This window comes from Ornithodoros turicata, chromosome 5 (genome assembly GCF_037126465.1).
Source record: "Ornithodoros turicata isolate Travis chromosome 5, ASM3712646v1, whole genome shotgun sequence".
In the NCBI taxonomy this organism is placed as follows: Eukaryota; Metazoa; Arthropoda; class Arachnida; order Ixodida; family Argasidae; genus Ornithodoros; species Ornithodoros turicata.
Window position 1 is genome coordinate 69,610,453 of NC_088205.1, and position 18,749 is coordinate 69,629,201.

The window sequence follows — 18,749 nt, forward strand, 5'->3', positions numbered from 1 at the left end:
TACATGAGACAATTATCACTCTATTACAAGCTCCGGCAATAACTTATACGTCAACAATAAATAACATATCTAAATGAAGGCATAAAAACAGAAAATGTTAATCAAACCAATAAACAATAACTCATACTTCAATACTATAGAAGAACATATTTAAATGAAAGCACGCAAGACATAAGAGATGCAAATCACGAGTAACCACATGTAATATTCAGTGTAGTAAAAATCAAGGAGTGACCCGGTAAACGGATAAGATTAATCTAATGCACAAAAATAATTTAACAGATCACGTTTGCCTATTCTAGACGGGTACATATGAACTGTGTTTAACAGTCTAGTTAAATTAGACGGCAATGTCTGAAAACCATAGGAAGTCCTATACATTGGGTATAAGAGTATTCAGAAGGATTACGATAATTATAGACATGACCCACGCGTTTCAAATTTGCCATATCAAGGAATTCAATTAAAGCCGCGATAAGCACGTGACTTATCGTACGATTATTGCGCACATGTCGCTATAATTGCCTCCAATAAGCCTACAACAGCGCTTCCGATCAGAGACAGACGTATGCACGCCTGTGATTTCGATGGAAAGGAAAAGGCTTTTTCCTCTCCAGAAGACACAGAGGATGTTGAGCGTGTGGGGGAGGCTGACAAAGCCTTTCGGTGACAACGACGCCTCGCGCGCGGGTTGCTCCGCGTAGAATAATTTATTCGCAGCTAATGCTTCCTCCTGCCACAACAGAGTTAAGCCTCGCGAATCAAAACAACCCCCTCCAGCGAAAAAGGTGCCTACTTTCGCACATCCACAGATGAGCTCCTCTCGTTCTTCTTCTTTTTTCTTTTACTTGCTTACGCTCGTATTAGTCGCTGTGTGCTCCCGTTCTTCTTCTTCTTCTATAGCTGGCTCTTTGGCAACAGTTTCCTCCTGTTGCCTCCTCATCATAGCGTCATTTAGACTTACTTTATGTGAGTGAAGGGCGTGCACATGAGCTGTGATATGTGCCATGAAAAGGTCACGAGAGATATAAGCAATGCGGAAACATAAGCAGCGCAATACGTTCGGACGTTCTTCTTTGTAGGTTCTTTTTAATCTCTGTTGTTTTTCTTTTTTATATCCTTTCATCGCGTCTCTGTCAGGGCAGCAGTAAAGTGACATTTAACATTGTTCGAAACCCTGGTTTATTCATCAAGGAGTACAAGTGTCCTTCAAGGTTGACCGAGACCTTTGCTGGCGAAGAATGAGTGAGTATATGTAATTGAATAAAACATTCGGAGGACGAAGTGCAATCCTTCTCAGGTCAGCGGCACGTGCAGCATGTGCAGCTGTGGCAGATATCATGGAGGTGAACAGCTGTGGAACAGCGATGCATAATCAGGTTCCTCGTCAAGGAAAACGTCAAACCAGCTGAGATTTTGTAAGGATTATTTATTTATTTATTTATTTATTCATTCCGACATAATGTTGGTGCTGTGGTCCAATGCCCCTTACGGCCCAGGTTAGGCCAAAGCGATTACCATTACCTCGGAGGAAAGCCGTTCCAGACAGATGAAGCCCTCTAGAATGATGTCCTTCAGTGGCTACGACAGCCGCCGTCGTCTCTCTTCGCCAAAGGCATCAAAGAGGTGCCACAGCGATGGCAGCGGTGTCTAGATGTGCACGGTGAATACTTTGAAAAACTGAACTAGCTAAGTGGTACCCGAATTTTTCATCCTGTTTAAAGAAATAAAAGTCTCGGTCAACCTTGAACGACCCTCGTACATCAGGAGCCCCCATGCAAAATATTTTCGCGGCACGGTGCCTTGTCACTGCGCAATTAACTTTACAAAACCGTCTCAAGAAGCGGCCACGAGCAGTGCGGTGCAACCTTGGATGCCCGGCTCGGTCTCCTGTAGTGACGTAATCAGGTCAATGTGACGTAGCATCATAGTGAGGAGTAGACGCAAGGTTTCACTTCTCACTGAAAGTTGGTGTGATATGGACACGGCGCGGCGCCACTTTCGGCGGGACTCTCTGCGTCATATGCAGTGTCGTCAGCACCATCCGGCATCTCCGAAGGAGTCGATGGGTGTCTGCAGGTCATTCAAAAACCTCTCTCGCGCGCGACATGTCAGTTAGCATAATCACTCTCGCGCAAGAGCACATGTTATTTGTTGTACAATAATGTAATACAATGATGTGCAGCTAAAAGTGATAAAAAAAATCATGGATGGAGGCCTTCACTACTCTTCTAAAAGAGGAGCGAGACTTTCAAAGGAGTAATCCTATGCAATCAAATGCACAGCAGAACATCGTGGTTCACGCAATCGCAGACGACGGGTGAACTTTCGAGAGAGATGAACACTGCGCTGTCGATTTTCTCGGAGTTGGTGCACGCCATTTGCATTCCGCACGCAGAACAGTAGAGGAAAAGCGGGAATGACGTTACAAAAATTTTTCAAAAGCAGTGAGGTCTGCCTGCTCAGTCAAGACAGGCGGTTGGAGGTTTGTTCTGAAGTCCCCACACAGTGCTCACGTTCAAATCAAAGCAATTCGCTCTGCGGCCGTCTTCCAACCAATATCATTCCTCCAGCTTTTCAGTATTTATTCGCCTTTTAAGAATTCCACCTACTATATTCCTTATGAACATTACCCGTGCACGATAGCGCACCGCATAAATGTTGCGTCTGATATAGGCACGACGAGGTACGTGAACTAAAAGTAGAAAAGCCGCTATACGCTGTAGAGCGAGGAAGCGGGTGCATGCAACTTGTATTGATTTATTTACGCGTACTGCAGCGTTTAAGAAGGCTATAGCAGGAGCTGGCGTACTTCATTGACAAATTCATTGACAGGAAGTTCCCAAGTGCAACTAGGAACAGCATTGCATGGAGCGATCGTGCGAGGAACACACACACGCTCACACACACTCTGTTTGAAGCCATTAATACGCGAGAAGAGAGGTACAATATAACAATATACAGGGAACGCGCATATATACGTAACGATGAGGGCTCTGCGAAACTGAAGTAGGAGGTATACTGAATATTAATTCTAATCCAATCAAATAAATCAAACAACTCTGGAAAAAGGTGCTGCCGGAAGGATTCGAACATGGGCCTTTTGATTTCCGGTCACATATGTTAACCGCAACACCACGACTTTTTTCTTTTTTTGATAACCTTTGATGAACAGTATTAGGGTATGCAGACATAAACTATACAAGCGATATGATATGACAGAGAGACGTCGAGATGTGGGTCATAAAAGAATGCAAGTATGATGAGTAATGTGTTTACAAGTGCATTATGTACAGCACCTAAACACGCAACATCGGTAAATATGTCTGTTACTAAGGGCACAACAAAACAACAAAAGATCCACACCACGACCTTTTGCTGAGTTGTTTGATTGTTGGCTTACGTGTTTGTGTCGTCCATGTTTGTACACTCTTAAAGATGGGGGGGGGGGAGTTAATGGCAGGATAAGCTCGCCGTTGTTGGTCACGCAGAACGTGGACGTCGTCACGACTATGGCAAAAAAAGAAAAAAAGGACGGACGGATGGAGGATAGAGGATGAAGGGTGGAGATGCGTAGAGGGTGCATGAGTTCGTCGGGGAGAGCAAAGTAAAAATGATGGTGGTGGTGGTGATGAACTTCACCACATGGCACGCTCTTAGCCAACTATCATCACGAATGACAACGTTTCTTGCGAGTTGGGCTCAGGAAGTATTCCTTCGCTACAGTGCTTTCTTCGCTTTCTTTTTATTTTATTCGCACGAATTTTAGTAGGTTTTACTTTGCGACGAAGAATTCTCACTTCATATTCCCGTGTTTCCTTATTTGGCAATTGAAAGGCATCTGACAGAGAAGATGATCCAGGTAAGGAGGAAGACGCAGAATTTGCTTCACGAGATGCGGCAGACGACGGACATCATTAATTACATGAGCTAGGACTACATGGGCTACATTAATTACATGGACTAGAAACTGAAGTACTCACCTTAAGCTAACAGACGAGTTTGATGAAGAAATCACGGGGAATGCATAATGGTGAAATAAACTAATGAAGCCGTACGGCGAATTTTGGGGACTAAAAAAAATCTTCAGAAGGATGATCATCTTCCAGAAGGATTTCCATATGCGCTGTACTATTTCTGACAATTTGTAGCTCAAGATGAGCATCGTGTAAATTTTCTCGCTTTTGTACAGGGTCAAAAATAGTGACTTTTTTTTTTACATCCACTAAGCCCTGATGTACTATATTTAGTACATGACGTCATCTCCTAGAGCCAAGGAATAGTAACTCCGTATCTTGTTTTTTTTTTGTTTGTTTGTTTCCTTGGACGGTGTAGAAACCAAATGAGGTCGGAAAAACAGTTCAACTGAATATTTAAAAAATCTAAGCTCGAAAGGGCAGGAACTCCCTATTGCAGAGTGCAGCAGTTTGTAGTAGAGCGCTGCACGGGCCTAATTTTCAGGTCCGTGACCGTCCCGGGCCCGACGTCTTCTATAGATTTCCTGCCTGGGCCTGGCCCGAGCCCGACTCCGCCGGCCCTGGCCCAGCCCGTACCCGACTGCTTCCATGCTCAGGCCCGGTCCGAGCCCGCCTCTGCTCTATGTGTTCTCGAGGCTCGGAGGCGTATTTAAATTTACTAAAGAGCACAAATGGTACTGTGATGTAACACGTAAGGTTTGTCCGCGCAGTGTGGTGACATGTTGCAAATGCCGCAGGGTAGGAATGTGGATAATTTGGACCACCGGGGGTTCTTTGGACGTGCGCTATGTTCTGTTCTCTGCTCTGGTCTCCCTTCATACCCGCGTATTCAAAGAGCACTGAGCGCAGCGAGGAAAAGGACGCAGCTAATTGGCGGGGAGTGAGGAGGTACGCTCTGTGTTTTACAGGCTGTTGTTGTTGTTGTTGGTGGTGGTGGTGGTGGTTGGTTAAATAACAAGGGGAGGTTGAATTCGCGCAACCGAATTCTGCTACCCCAAAAAACAGGGGTCGGATTCACAAACGCGAGCGTAAGTTACGCTAAGATGCGCTAAGACGTCGTAGCCTGCGACGCGCGTACGACGGCGTCGTAAGCGCGATTCACAAAGCTATCGTAGTGGAGAGGGTACCCCCTTTGACGAGGAAGAGGAAGTTGCTCGCTTCCTGTCACGTGCACCTCGGAGACAAACAGCCAAAGGGTACGAGGCTATGTTTTCGCTATGGTAACGATGACGAAAATGTGGGATCGCACCAATAGGAGTCCTCCCATTAGAAGAAGACGAAGTTGTTCGTCCCCAAATGTTTTGTTACTGCACGTGCTCTCGGTCTTTCGGTAGCCATAATGGATGCCATGCAATCACAGGCGAAACTCGCGTTCGATGACACAGCAAATATATTCCCAGTATGTTCGTCTCGGAGACGGGAGGGGGGGGGGGGGTGAGATTGTCTTGTAAACGGTGTGTGGCACTCAGTTTGGCAGTTTTTATGGCTTCTTTTGCCTTTCTTACAGACAATTTGGAGGGGTGTTGGGGGTGTCTTAGCGGGGTGTAGGGGATGCTTTAAAAATCTCTGCGACCCGATTTTACGGAGCACAAAGTTGAAGCATTTGTTGAAGGTTACCAAGCAAAAAAGTGCCTCAATGTCACTTCGGAATGGTCTCGAAGGTTCTGTGGCAAAGTGCAATACGTTGGCGCGTATTACGGAGTCTTTAAGCGCATTCTTTTCACTTGCACTGGACTGCACTACCTTGGACTCCACGCAAGACGGGTTTTCGGGAGCTGCACTTTCCAGCTGAAAGGAAGTTTATTAGTAATACCTTTCTTTTCAACAGGAAAGTGCAGCACGCAAATAATCCAGTTCAGATCTGGTGCAGGAGGTGCAAGCGAAAAGAATGCAGCTTTTGTCTCCCGTCTCCAAATTCACCGCTGCCAAATAACGCCGCCATCTTTCTTCGTAAGACTGCTCGGGAGCTCTCGCAGGATTCCGCCGTAAGCTGCGAAGATTTTGCGACGCGCGCCCTTCGTGAATCTACACTTCGTCGTAACTTTCCCGTAGGACGGAGTTACGAAATATTCCGTCGCACGAGCTCTTTGTGAATCCGGCCCCAGAAACGGTACGATCGCACCACAGAAGGTGCGAGCGCACAGGAAAAGATAACCGGGGCGAGCGTCTCTACCGCGACCATCCGAGCGCGCCGTTCACATCAAGGATCATAGTAATGCCCACGCACCGTCTAGTATAGGGTTTCTAGTCCAGATTTCACAATGAAATTAACAAGAGCATTGAAGGCCCCGTCCTTATGCTTAGCGTCCCATACGCCAAAGACTTTCTCGATGCTGAAGTCCCTGCTGTCGAGATGGCCAAGGGTCTGCCTCAAGATGCCTCTTTGTGCAGCATGTTTTGGGCAACGCATGATGATATCCACAGTGTTTTCCACTGTCCCGCATAGTAAACAGTTGGGCGAGTCCACCTTGCCCACTTTATGAAAAAACTGGCGACCATAGGGCACATTCAGGCGTAGACGATGCAGGAGAGTTTCTATGTGTCGGGGCGTTTTTGTACACTCTAAATCGTTTTACACCTTAAAGGGTGTAAATCAAAATGTTCATGGCGCACACCTTTTAAGGTGTATTTTAACACTCTCATGGCAATTGGGGTGTAAAGGGTGTAACGCCGAATAATACTGCTGGGTTTGTGGCAATATGCTGGTAACTGTGTATTCACAATTACCAGCATATTGCGTATAATCACATTGAGGTCCATACATGTATGCACATCAAGGTGATTAATTATGTGTGTAAACATGCACAGCCGACATACAGACAACCATGTATGGCATGGCAGCTGTGCATGGCAATGAAGCATGGCAGCTGTATATAGCTTTTCGTGAAACTGTAGGCCTTCTCATGAGCAGGCACCTCCCCCACATGCATGTTCATTCTTAGAACGTTGCATTTATTCGTTTCTTCAAGGCTTTGCAGTGTTGTACCCACAAATATCTAACCCCTGTAAAATGCATTACGTTGTTCATTATCCGCGACTCATCAGGATGTTTGGTCCTCTCCTATCTGTATGGTTGTACGCGTTTCGAAGGGAAACACTAGCATTTTAAAGATGTTGCTAGAAAAACTCGACATTTTAAGAACATAACCCTTTCATTAGCAAGAAGACATCAATTTTATCAAATGTATGTGTGGTTGCAGCCCTTCATCAGAAATGCCACATCTACTGATGGTTCCAAGGAGATAATACTTCAACATGCCCCAGAAGCAATTCAGAGTTACATTCATGACCGCGATATTCACGCAGAATCTATAGTCTATGTGAAAAGTGCAGTTGATAATGATAGCACATTTGCTGTTGGCTGTGTTGTTGCCAAAGAATCTTCCAAGGAGGACTTACCCGTGTTCGTTGAGATTGCAGGCATACATGTTATTAACTCTGATACCATTTTTCTCATACAAACATTCACTACACCCAAGCAGCACAATGTACTGAAAGTCGAGTGCAATAGGGGTGGACGGTATGTGTCTTATCAATGTGCTTTAGTTTCACGAGTCTGTTCAAGGCCTTCCACCTACCCGTCCACCCCTATTGCACTCGACTTTTAGTACATTGTGCTGCTTGGGCAGTTGAGTACGATGAGCACTATCATGTATTTATTCTGTCTTGCAATGAGGAGCAACGTGTTTTAGAAGTTTAAGGACTATCTCAACAGATCTTCTAAATCTGCATGCATTACCACATGGTAGACGTGTTGTAAATCCAGGCCATGCACTTTTGTAATGTAACTTCCTGTTCCCTGTTGTTGTATATATTTACTTTTGTTCATGTGAACGAAAATAAACATACTCCCTTTCTACACCCAGGCGACACACTTATCACCATATTTCACCTGAGGGCGTAGTACACCATTGTTACACCCTCAGGAACTTCCAAAACAAAGTTGTAGGGTGTGAAAGGGGTGTGATCTTTGTTAATACAGCTATTTTACACCTTTAAAGGTGTTAAACGATTTAGAGTGTAGCTATCGTAAAATTCAGCTCCGTGTCTAGCGTGCGCAGCAGTGACGGACCACTGTCGGCTTGGTGCCATTTTGCCCTGCGGATGTCATCAGTCACAGATTTTAGGAGAGACTTGATGTCCTGTGTTCCTCTGCCGGCAACGCGCTGTGTGCTTGGTGCTTGCTTGCTTGCTTGGAAAGGCAGCATGCAGTGGCGCGTGGGCGATATGTACTCGTATGTACCTCGCGGATCAAGAGAGACTCATTTCCGCTCTATTGCGCATGCACCGATGTTATTCCCCCTTCTCGAACTCTCACGCGAACGAAACATGTCAGGACACCTAACCTAACTGACCCTCGTACAGGACTCGACACGCGAACGAAATGTGTCAGAACACCTAACTTAACTGGCCCTCGCGCCGGACTCTCACGCGAACGAAATATGTCAGAACACCTTTCCTAAGTGACCCTCGTACAGGACTCTCACGGGAACGAAATATGTCCCAACACCTAACCTAACTGACCCTTGTGCCGGACTTGCTCAGCGCGCCCGTCACACCGAACGTCCCCAAATGTGTGTGAGTGCACTTGTGAAATCCTGACCCATTACACGAAATAAGCATGATCACATATAAAAAAGTGATAGTTCTCAGATGAGAATATCATGATACACCATACCCAATGAAGAAAAAAAAGTGACATTAAAATTCAGCTGTGCAGTCTCGCCAAATATGTTCGCATACATGTCCGACCACGGTCGGCGTTGTCAAGCCCGTACCCGGCTCGGGCGCGGTGGCTGAAACCCAAGCCCGGCCCAGGCCCGCATAAAAAACGCAAAGCCCAGCCCGCGGGCCGAGCTCGGGCTTTCGGGTAAGCCCGTGCCCGTGCAGTGCTCTAGTTTGTAGCTGTTATGTTATAGAGAACCTCTCGATGACTGAATGATTTAATAAGCTAGACGTGCCTAGTTGGCCCGTTGAAATGTTTATCGATATTGTACCCCGCAGATACCCCTTTAGGGCAGTGAGAATAGTCTGATTTCTCGAATACCTAACGAAAAATTGTGTCGATTCGATTCTGATCCCTTATCGAAGATAGCATTATACATGCTTTTTTTTTTAATTCGACGCAGATTTTTTGTTAAAAGAGTTGCCACACCGGTGGCAGCGGTGTCTAGATGCGCACGGTGGATACTTTCAAAAGCTGAGTAACGTCCCTGAATTGAATAAATTACCATTCTATTTGAAGAAACAAAAGTCTTCAGTAAACCTTAAAGGCACTTGTATGTATACCGTTATATCGAATCGTTGCACACTCGCCTATAGCGAACCACATGATATCGTCTCCGTATATGTCGCACTCGCACATCTTCCCTCAGACAGTTCGCTATGTTGGTGTATGATCCGCCGCATGTGGGACACGCCATTCATACTCTCGGATTCTTCTCGCTGAACGACAGGAAGGAAACAGCAGGAAACCCTCAGAGATTCTTCCCTCTTTCGCGAACAGCTATCGTTCTTCATTTGCCGGGCAGCACGCTGTGACGTGCTCTGGATTGGACGCCTTTCACTCCTGTCTGTTCAGCTTATGTGTTAAGTGAACGAGAATGAGATGGTAAAAGGAGAGATATATATATATATATATTGGAAAAGAGGTGAACGATGAATGCACACGCGGTTCCTCAGGGGAATCTTCGTTTATACGCTTGTCACACAGCACTTTCAATGCGGATTGAGTCCGATCCGCATCGAGTTTCTCAGGAGCGTTCGGTCCGCGATGGTGCTCCACGGTCCAACTCAATGCGCATTGAAAGGTTGGATTGTCGACAGGCGGCGCTAACAGCTCCCAAGGCCTGAGGCAGTACGCTGTGATATTCCTAAAAAGTAGAGAATAACCGCATCCGCTTCCGCATTGTGCTGTTCACTAAGCCTTTACGGGTAGGCGTGGTGTCGAGAGTCGTCGAGAGTAAACGAACTAGCAAACGCAGTCGCTCGTAGACTCCTAAACTAAAACCGTAACCGTGAAATTCCATGAGCTTGTATAGGAACATTTCCAAATTAATGTGAGGTTTTTGTTTACTACTACAAATTCGTTCAGTTCATGCCCATGGCGGTCTTCAAGCCGTCTTAAGAATCTCAACCCCGTTTAACGAATTTGATCGGGTTAAGCAGGATCGGAGTTCGATCCTGCTCCAACTTGTCCACGTATAGCAGCGCCGGATCCGCACTGAGCTCGATGAGCATTGGCTCAATGCGGATCGAAAGTGTCCTTGTGACAGGGGCTGACTGGAATCAAAAGAGATGGAGTTGTGTTTAGCCATGTGCCCGCTAAGCATGCTTGCTTACCCGTTATGAAAGGTGCCCCTTTAACTGGTTGCTCGACAATTTTGTTGAGCATGTTCAAACCCCGTGTTCTCTGAGGAGGAGAGCGATTGAAGAGTGCCGACACCTGCATTTTACTTCTGAAACAATGTTCTGTTGTTTGACTAAATATCATGACGATAGGTGTCCCGGGTGGCATCTAAAAAGAAAGACGACGATCCCGCGCCAAAAGTTGCGGCGCTTTGGAGAACGAGCGTCTTTGTGCAGGACATTTCCGCAGACAGAGATCAGGCAATGTATCCAAACTTTTTTGGTAATAATATGGCCTTTGTAGCACGCACAGAAAAAAAAAAGATCTCTCTCTCTTCATTGGGCTCTCTGCTAACACGCATTTCCGAACTCTACAAAATTGTCGAGGTGCCCGTTCAGGGGTAATGCAGTGAGTGAGCTTCGGTGGATGCTCCATGTTGTTATTAGCTGTTTCTAAGGGTTGGTGGCATTGATTACAAGTCTATCAGACTACATGGGACCGGTTGCGCTCACTGACATCCGATTTGTATAAATTTTCACAATTTCTACAAATTTGTGGAAATTTCTAAACGGAGTGTTGCAGCGACCTGGCGCTTGCAGTTTTACACTTTTATGACTTGTTGAAGCTTCATAAATGCATTGAGAAAAATCATTTGACTGTGCGTTCTATTAGCGCCAGTTAAAGGGTTAATATAACCAGCGTGCGCACTATAGTTTACGTAATGTGCACGAAGAGGTCAAGCTTTCCTGCAGAGTCTGCACTTCTTCGGGTCATTTGATGCATAGTACAGTATGCATGATTATAGTACCCCAGTGCACATTGCTCGCAATTTATCCGTTGCACGTTCGTCCCGTATATCTGCTTACGTCATTCGTAGTTCCAGTGGTGCCTTGGCACTGGGGCATTTCACGCCAGTCGAGTGGATGCGGCATTCACTCGTTGGTGGTAACTCCAGGGTCGTGTTGGAGACTGGGAGGTAATCGACTCGAATCTTGCCACCGGCTGTGCTGTCTGCGGTTTTCTTGGGTTTTCAGGTGCACTTTCTAGGCGGATGTCAGCACAATTCCCACTGAAGTCAGCCCATGACGCATAACAATCCTCTTCCGGTCTCCCACTCCTTCCTTGTGTCCTTCCTCCTTCTCTCCACCCTGGAGACAGCGCAGAGACACAGCGACTTCCTGTGCAAACGCAGAATAATGGAATGGGTCATCTGTTTTACTCTTCCGTTTTATTTTAAATATGATAAAATATGGTAAGGAAACAATGATGTGAATCATCAATTTTGTGCCCTCTCGGAAATGACGTTCACCCACTTTCTGCGTTTACCCCTCCCTTTCCCGAAAATTGTCGTGTGCACCAAGAAAATTCGAGTGCACCCTATACCATCATCGCTATAACAGACATATACGTCTGCTTGGATCGCGCCCTGCACGCGTCTCGGTGTTGATAGGCACGGTGTTTGTTTTCTTCACTTTCTTACGTCACCTCTGCCGTATTCTACTCCACTCGGAGAAGAAGGACGAGGGGTGGCCATCATAATAACAGCTCAGCGCAGTTCCACTCCATTGGCACCGCTCGCTCGTCGCCCGCCACCACAACAGATATGTCAATAATTTCACCGTTTTGCTCAGAAAGAAAGAAAGAAGAAGAAAGAAAAACCCGTTGGAGTTGGACGGACTAAAAAAAACCCTTCTTCAGCCCTCGCTCGCCTCTCTCCTCAGAGTTGAAGAAGATTACCTTTCCCACCCATGTTTGAAGCTTTCGACTCCAATTCCTCGCTTTCCGCGGCGTTGCAGAAAATTAGCGAACGCAAAATGAATGCCCGTTGGAAACATTATTACGCGCACGACGAAAACGGCGGATTAACATTTTTTTGTGCGTGCATTTTTGTTTCGTTTGGAGAGTATGTGAATGGGAGAAAATGTGGGCTAGAGCCGTCTAGGTGCTGAGAGTGCGTGCGAGGAGATATAAAACGCGAGCTTACAGTGAGGGATGCGGGGGAATGTAAGGACGCGGGAGTGCTGGGAGGGGGAGTGGAGAAGGAGAGGGAGTTCGTGCGGAATATTAAACGTAGGGTAATGAAATGTCAAAGAGGAAAGCGCCACGTTGCGCGCGTGATATTTCGAGACGTCTGTTTTAGTAGCACTTATCCGAACATGTGATTGCTGTGGCAGGGTGAAATGGCGTCTTCGTGGTGACGATTACTTACTTCCTTTCCGGTGTGCGCTGTTGCGATTCGTCGACCACATTTACATAGGAATGTGCTTCTGTGTTTCATCCTCCTCCTCAGCTCTACGTGCGTGTGAGGACAGCGGCTCCGAGGTTTTGTCATCCTGCATGGTGCAGCGACGGAAGCCAAGACGAACACGGGAGACGAAACAAACAATAGTCGCACTATCGACCTTCAACTTGTCGATAAACGAATTTCCCCATTAATCATCATTAATTTATGTGTTGTTGTTGTTTGTGAATGTACGGTTGATAGTGCGCAGGCTGTTGTTTGTTTCGTCTTCCGTGTTCGTCTACCTTCAGTCGCTTCACTATGGAACTTTACCAACCCGCCCAAATGTTACTTTATCTGTCACCATGGCCTGTGTTCACACAGTGACGTTTAGCTATATTCCATGTTCAGTGCCTCAGTTGGCTCTGTAAGAAATACGTTGGCCCGCAGTCGTCGTGCTTTGTACAGGTGACGTGTGTTGTCTTGTCGTACCCCAGTGTAGCAGCTACCCAAACGTACGACCCCTAGTCACAAACAGAATCACACCCCTTAACCCCTTAAGAACAATCCGTCGTTCAGAGTGATGGCGTTCTTTTTTCCGGTTTATTAAAGATCGGAAGTGTACTCGTTTTTGTATCAGTTAACAAATCTGTAAATTGATACAAGAAAGGCGCCCAGTTCTCATTTTCAAGAAATGATTAAAGCGAGGGATTTGATTGTGAATGATGGTGGATTCTGTGCGCGTGTTGTTTCCCTTTCTTTTCTGAATAACGCGTCCTGGAGTAGTCAGTCCCGAATGACTCGGGACTAACATCTCCTTTTTTTTTTTACTTTTACAAATCAATCAATCAATCTGTGCGCGTTCTTTAGAGCACACTGTCGACTAGAGATGCCTATCGAACGCGCTATATGGAGCTTTTAAAATGGAGCTGTGTGTTTGAAAAATAATAAATTCAAAGCATATTAATTTGAAAAGCAGCACCAACATTTACTGTTTCGTTAGAGTGTACATCCGATGACGTACTGCGAAATAATACGCCAGCATTTTGCGAGTACAGATGCTTCCTCGTCGCGTTAACACTCAGAATTGAGTAAGCCGCCTGGGAAAAGGCGCACATGAAGTTTATCCTTCAAAGTGCGAGGCTGCGAGCTATTACTCAAATGCCGCTATCCTGGCGTGTTTCGCGAAAGCGTCCAAGTTCGCTTCTGTTTTTGCGCTCTGCTGTAAAGGAAGAAGGGAACGAGGATATGGTGATGGGGAATCCATTACCTCTCGCGGGATAACAGGATGATGTCTACTTTGATAACAGGTGTGTAGTTAGTGCATTTTCAACGCGTATGTACGTGGGCGGACAAATACAGGATTATTAGAGTGTTTCGGTGCATCGTGCGCTATCGCCTTTGCGTGGGTAAGGGATATAGCGTGATGGTTCTGCGCAATGCGCGAAGCTCTCTTTATGTCTTGCGCGTGTGCAGAACCGCCAACGTTATCTCTAACGTACGCAAAGGCGATAACGTACTCTACACTACGCTCTAAGAAAAAAAGGAGTACTTTTACTCCTTTTGGGGACTAAATGCATTGCCACAAAAAATAGTCCCTTTCGGGAGTAAATGCACGGGGTTAAATGAATGTCACGGAGTGGAGACTGCAATTTTCACGCGCTGTTGTAAGAGTCTCAAGCACATAATTCGTGTACTTGCATGAAAATACTTTGAAGCAGACCGTCAACCGTGATATATCGAGTGATATAAAATCTTGCGCCATACATACGGCACAATTTGCGAAGAAAGATGCGCTAACTGTTTCTTACCCTGTGTGGCTAAAAAATTGCTACGTTGGCTGAGTTATAAGCCTTATGCCCTTCAAATTGACCAAGGGCACATATTTACGTAAACTGTTGCATTCAGGAGACCATTCACGAAGTTCAGTGACAATTTGCAGTCCTAGGGAGTAAATGTCGGGACTAAATGTCGGGTTAGGGGACTAAAATGGGGAGTAATTGCAGACTAGGGGACTAGAAGCTGCAATTACTCCCTGTTTTACTCCTTTTTTTTTTTCTTCTTAGAGTGTAAAGCTCACTATTATCGTGGGAATGTGTTGAGAAGGAATTAGAATGCTTCTCATTTCTCTGGGCGGGCGTAGAAAAGTGCGTGATCGTGCTCTTAAACTTCTTGTTTTGTTTGTTTTGGTTTCGTGTTGGCGCCGCGAAACAACTGTGGCTGTGAGTGGCGTACAGACGTGAACAGACGGAGGGAAAACAGCAAGATGAAGTGGGAGACAGTGGGGTTGGTATGCGTCCTGGACCGGAAGAAAAGCACGCAAGAAAAAAAAAAAAAGCTGGAAACCCTGCAAAGAAATCCAGAATCCATGGAATTATATACAAAGAAATCCAGACTAGAGGTCAAATGACGCATAAATGAGGTCAAGGACACACGCACAAACGAAAAAAAAGAGAGTAAAGAAGATGATACACTCTAAGAAAAAAAGGAGAAAAACGGGGAGTAATTGCAGCTTCTACTCCCCTAGTCTGCAATTACTCCCCATTTTAGTCCCCTAACACAACATTTAGTCTTGACATTTACTAAACTTCGCGAATGGTCTCCTGAATGCAAAAGCCTACATAAATATGTGCCCTTGGTCAATTTGAACGACATAAGGCTGTATAACTCAGACAACGTAGCAATTTTCCAGCCACACAGAGTAAGAAACAGTTAGCGCATCTTTCTTCGCAAATTGTGCCCTAGTATGGCGCAAGGTTTTATATCACTCGATATATCACGGTTGACGGTTTGCCTCAGAGTATTTCCATGCGTGCGCACCAATTATGTACCTGGGACTCTTACAACATCGCGTGAAATGCGGTCTTCACTCTGTGACATTCATTTGCTCCCGTGCATTTACTCTCGAAAGGGACTATTTTTTGTGGCAATGCAATTACTCTCCAAAAGGAGTAAAAGTACTCCTTTTTTTCTTAGAGTGTAGATATCAGCCTGAGCAAATCTCACAACATAATAGAAGGAGTAGGAAACTAACGTGGTATGTCCAGCGCAAACTATACCTACTTTTGATCTGTGGTCCTCCTCGTGCTTGATGGTCAGGAGTACAGAGTATGCATGGCGTGTTTGTGCAGGGCGAGGGCGGGCTTCTTCCGTTCAAAGGTTCAGTGTTTTGGGGTGGACCCACCCGCTTTTGTGGGCAAATGCAGTCGGCACATTTTCATTGGCCTGTCACTAATTTTAATAATGTACCACAGGCATTCTGGTGTGTAAAATTTCCTTCTGAATCAGCAATTTCTATTTTCTTTTTTTTTAACTGCAGGCATCACATGGAAATAGGTTCCACGACGCCTGTTGCAGGAGAGCTGCATTTTGCTACGGCCTCATTGGTACTGCTTTCTTGACCAACTTCACAGGAAAGCCCAGGGAAACATCCCAACATGCAGACTCTGTGCCGCTACTCAAGCCCCAGGTCACTCTCTAGTGACGACGTCCAAAGCCGCAATGGGAAGATATCGGGATTTCAGCTCACGACTCTCGTACCTTTGGTAGTAGATTTGGAAAAGAGGAAACGGAGGTGAAATCCTCCTCCTCATGTAAATTTCTCATAGAACCCCTCCCGAACTACGTTACTACACTTTACTGATTGCGGTAGTTCCTATCATACGGAAAACACATTCAATTGGCCCCATCAGGCGTCCCTTTCTTTGCTAGCAAGCCGTCGTAGCGCGAGCTAATCTTTTTTGAAATATAATAAACATCCATAAACATAAGTTATTTGTCTTTAATCTATCTATTAATCTATTCTATCTATTGTCATCATGAACCAGCTTGTCTGCGCCCTCTCTCTGTTATCTATTCCTTCTTTCACCTTTCGTTAGTTTATCCTTTATTTCCTAATCCTTTTCTTTTCTTTTTAATTATTGTTAGCGGAATAGCAAGCCGACATACGGTTTGGCTGTCCCTTCCTCTCTTTTTTCTTTGTCCTAATAAATATACCCCCCCCCCCCCCCCCCCCCCGTATGCAACAAAAGTCACGAGTAATTTAGGACACCACGAAAACCTTAAGATTAGCATCATGAACGAAGTTCCCCCATGCACGCCAACCTAGACCTCTCACTTTCAGAGCTCTTTTACCTCTGTCCTCTCCCCAAGTCGTTTTACATGTCTCCTTCCTTTACTGCCCTTTCTCCACCTGTCCACGTCAGCACGCTGCTCATGACCACAGTTGATTCATGGCGCTAACGTGAAAAGAGAATTTAGTAAACAGAGGGACAAACAACGACTATTTACAAAATGGAATGCGGACGGGTGTGTTGACGTTTCAATTGATGGTTCGGAGGAGCAAGCCTAAATCCTATGGCTGACCACTCTGAACCCATAAAAAAAATGAGAGAGACAGAGAGTCCCTTCCCAAAGTCTCTTCTTTCAGCCCATTCTCCGGATCGTTTTGGGACAGACATACGGTCAAGAATCCGACCTGTTTGAAACCCACTTTTCCCACTCGCGTTAATTAAAATCAATTTCTATTACGATGCGAGCCCTACCGGCTGACTTTCGACATGTTCTAATCTCTCTCTCTATTCCCCCTGAAAGATTGGGAGAACGACGGAGACGTGCTCCAAACAGGGCGAACTTGCGACGCGTGTCACTCTGCATTTGTTGTTTAAAATTGCACTCAGACACGCATCGTCATTGCTACAAGTACGATTCGGTTGAGTACAGAGGCAGAGATTCAACAAAACACCGGCCGGCCGGTTTCGTCCGAAGCGCCATCGTCCGCGTAGAGTTCTTCCCTCGCGTCACGGAATGGAACCTTCCCGCGCTGCGCAGCGGGTGCCTTCGCCGGCGCTCAGTCGCCGTTTGCTGCTCCCCTCTGCGGCACCTGTGTTCGGTCGCCGGCAACCTGTTCAATTGTGCATTTTGTTTCTCGCCCGGGAAACTTCCAGCTTCGAGGCAGCTGGCCCATTATTAGTGAGTCGTCCGCTTTGCGCCCTGTGTGTACACCCGTTGGGAATATAACTGGTGCACGTGTGTTGTTGTTTTTTCGAGGATGTTTCTGACGTCCTTCTACTTCTGAAGTGTGACCGTGTCAAACACCGCGAAGGTACGTGTGTGTGGGAATGATTGTGACGTCTCGGAGGCGTGGTGGGATTGGAGATGTGATGGCGACTCAGCTTGTGGATTGGTTGTGGTGATTTCTTTGCCGAGCATCGAACTCGCTGAGGTGAGTTTCGAAGAAGACTCAAGTTTTTTTTCTTCTTCTTCTTTTTATTTTGTGCGTTGTCTCCAGAACGTGACGGAAGCTGGTCGTCATTGTGCTTGTCTTTTGCGCAAAACCTGCGAAACGGCGGAAACTACGACTGCCATCTCAAAACTTCGCATCGCTCACCGTATATATATAGAGTCGCGAAGCAAAGCGATATGGCGGCACAATTTTAGCGATTCTTCTGTTGTGATTATCCTGAAAGAACCCGATTCTGTAAAGTGGTGTTATCGACTGCTGTCCGGCACATATGCTCATGAAATCTATGTGCGCACAAAACACGCACGTAAATGCGGCCTTAAACTAAAGAAGATATAGGTGCAAGTCCTATATTCACGCAAGAAACTTAGTGGGGAAATTGGGCGTAACGTCCCATGCTTTGATTGTGCTTTTTTTTTTTTTCTTATCTATCTGTATGACTGGATAACTGGGTTTCAGAATGGGAAATCGGAGTATTTCGTATCGACGTGAGTCATGTGAGTAAGTGACGTCCCCATAAAACGAGCAAACAATACAATGAAAGGAACAGATACGTCAACAACAATGCACATTTTTGCCTCTTGTAGTGTAACAATGGACATTACCGTGCGTGTGTTACACGGTTATTGCATGTAGCATTGTGACTGTTTTGAACGTACGTTGGGTTTTTTTGTCGCCTCCTGCTTGTTCTTTTTAGATATATATATATATTCGATGGCAGCATAAAAAAAAACATGAGACCATGAACGTGTCTTTTGGGTTTTCCCTTGCCTACCGCTTTCTCTTTCGTTCTTCTTTTTTTTTTTTTTTTTTCGTCTTCCAATTACGGGAACTCAAGTATAGCCGACCTTCTTCGTGAGCGCCACACTTTCCGTTCGATTTTTTTCTTCAACCAATCTAAACCGTGAAAAAAATAAAATGGTTTAGTGAAGCGGTCACGGAGGAGGGCCAAGCACACGC

The 18,749-nt window shown here is 45.7% G+C and overlaps 1 protein-coding gene across 2 annotated transcripts in view; it reads left to right on the forward strand.

Moving 5' to 3' along the window:
• Positions 1 to 17,386: 17,386 nt before the first annotated feature.
• The window catches only part of LOC135394665 (leucine-rich repeat-containing protein 24-like), a 255,982-nt gene continuing 254,619 nt past the window's right edge, over positions 17,387 to 18,749 (forward strand). For both annotated transcript variants that reach the window (XM_064625519.1, XM_064625517.1), the window contains exon 1: positions 17,387 to 17,771. The gene's annotated coding sequence lies outside the window, so the exon portion shown is untranslated. The remainder of the gene's footprint in view (positions 17,772 to 18,749) is intronic.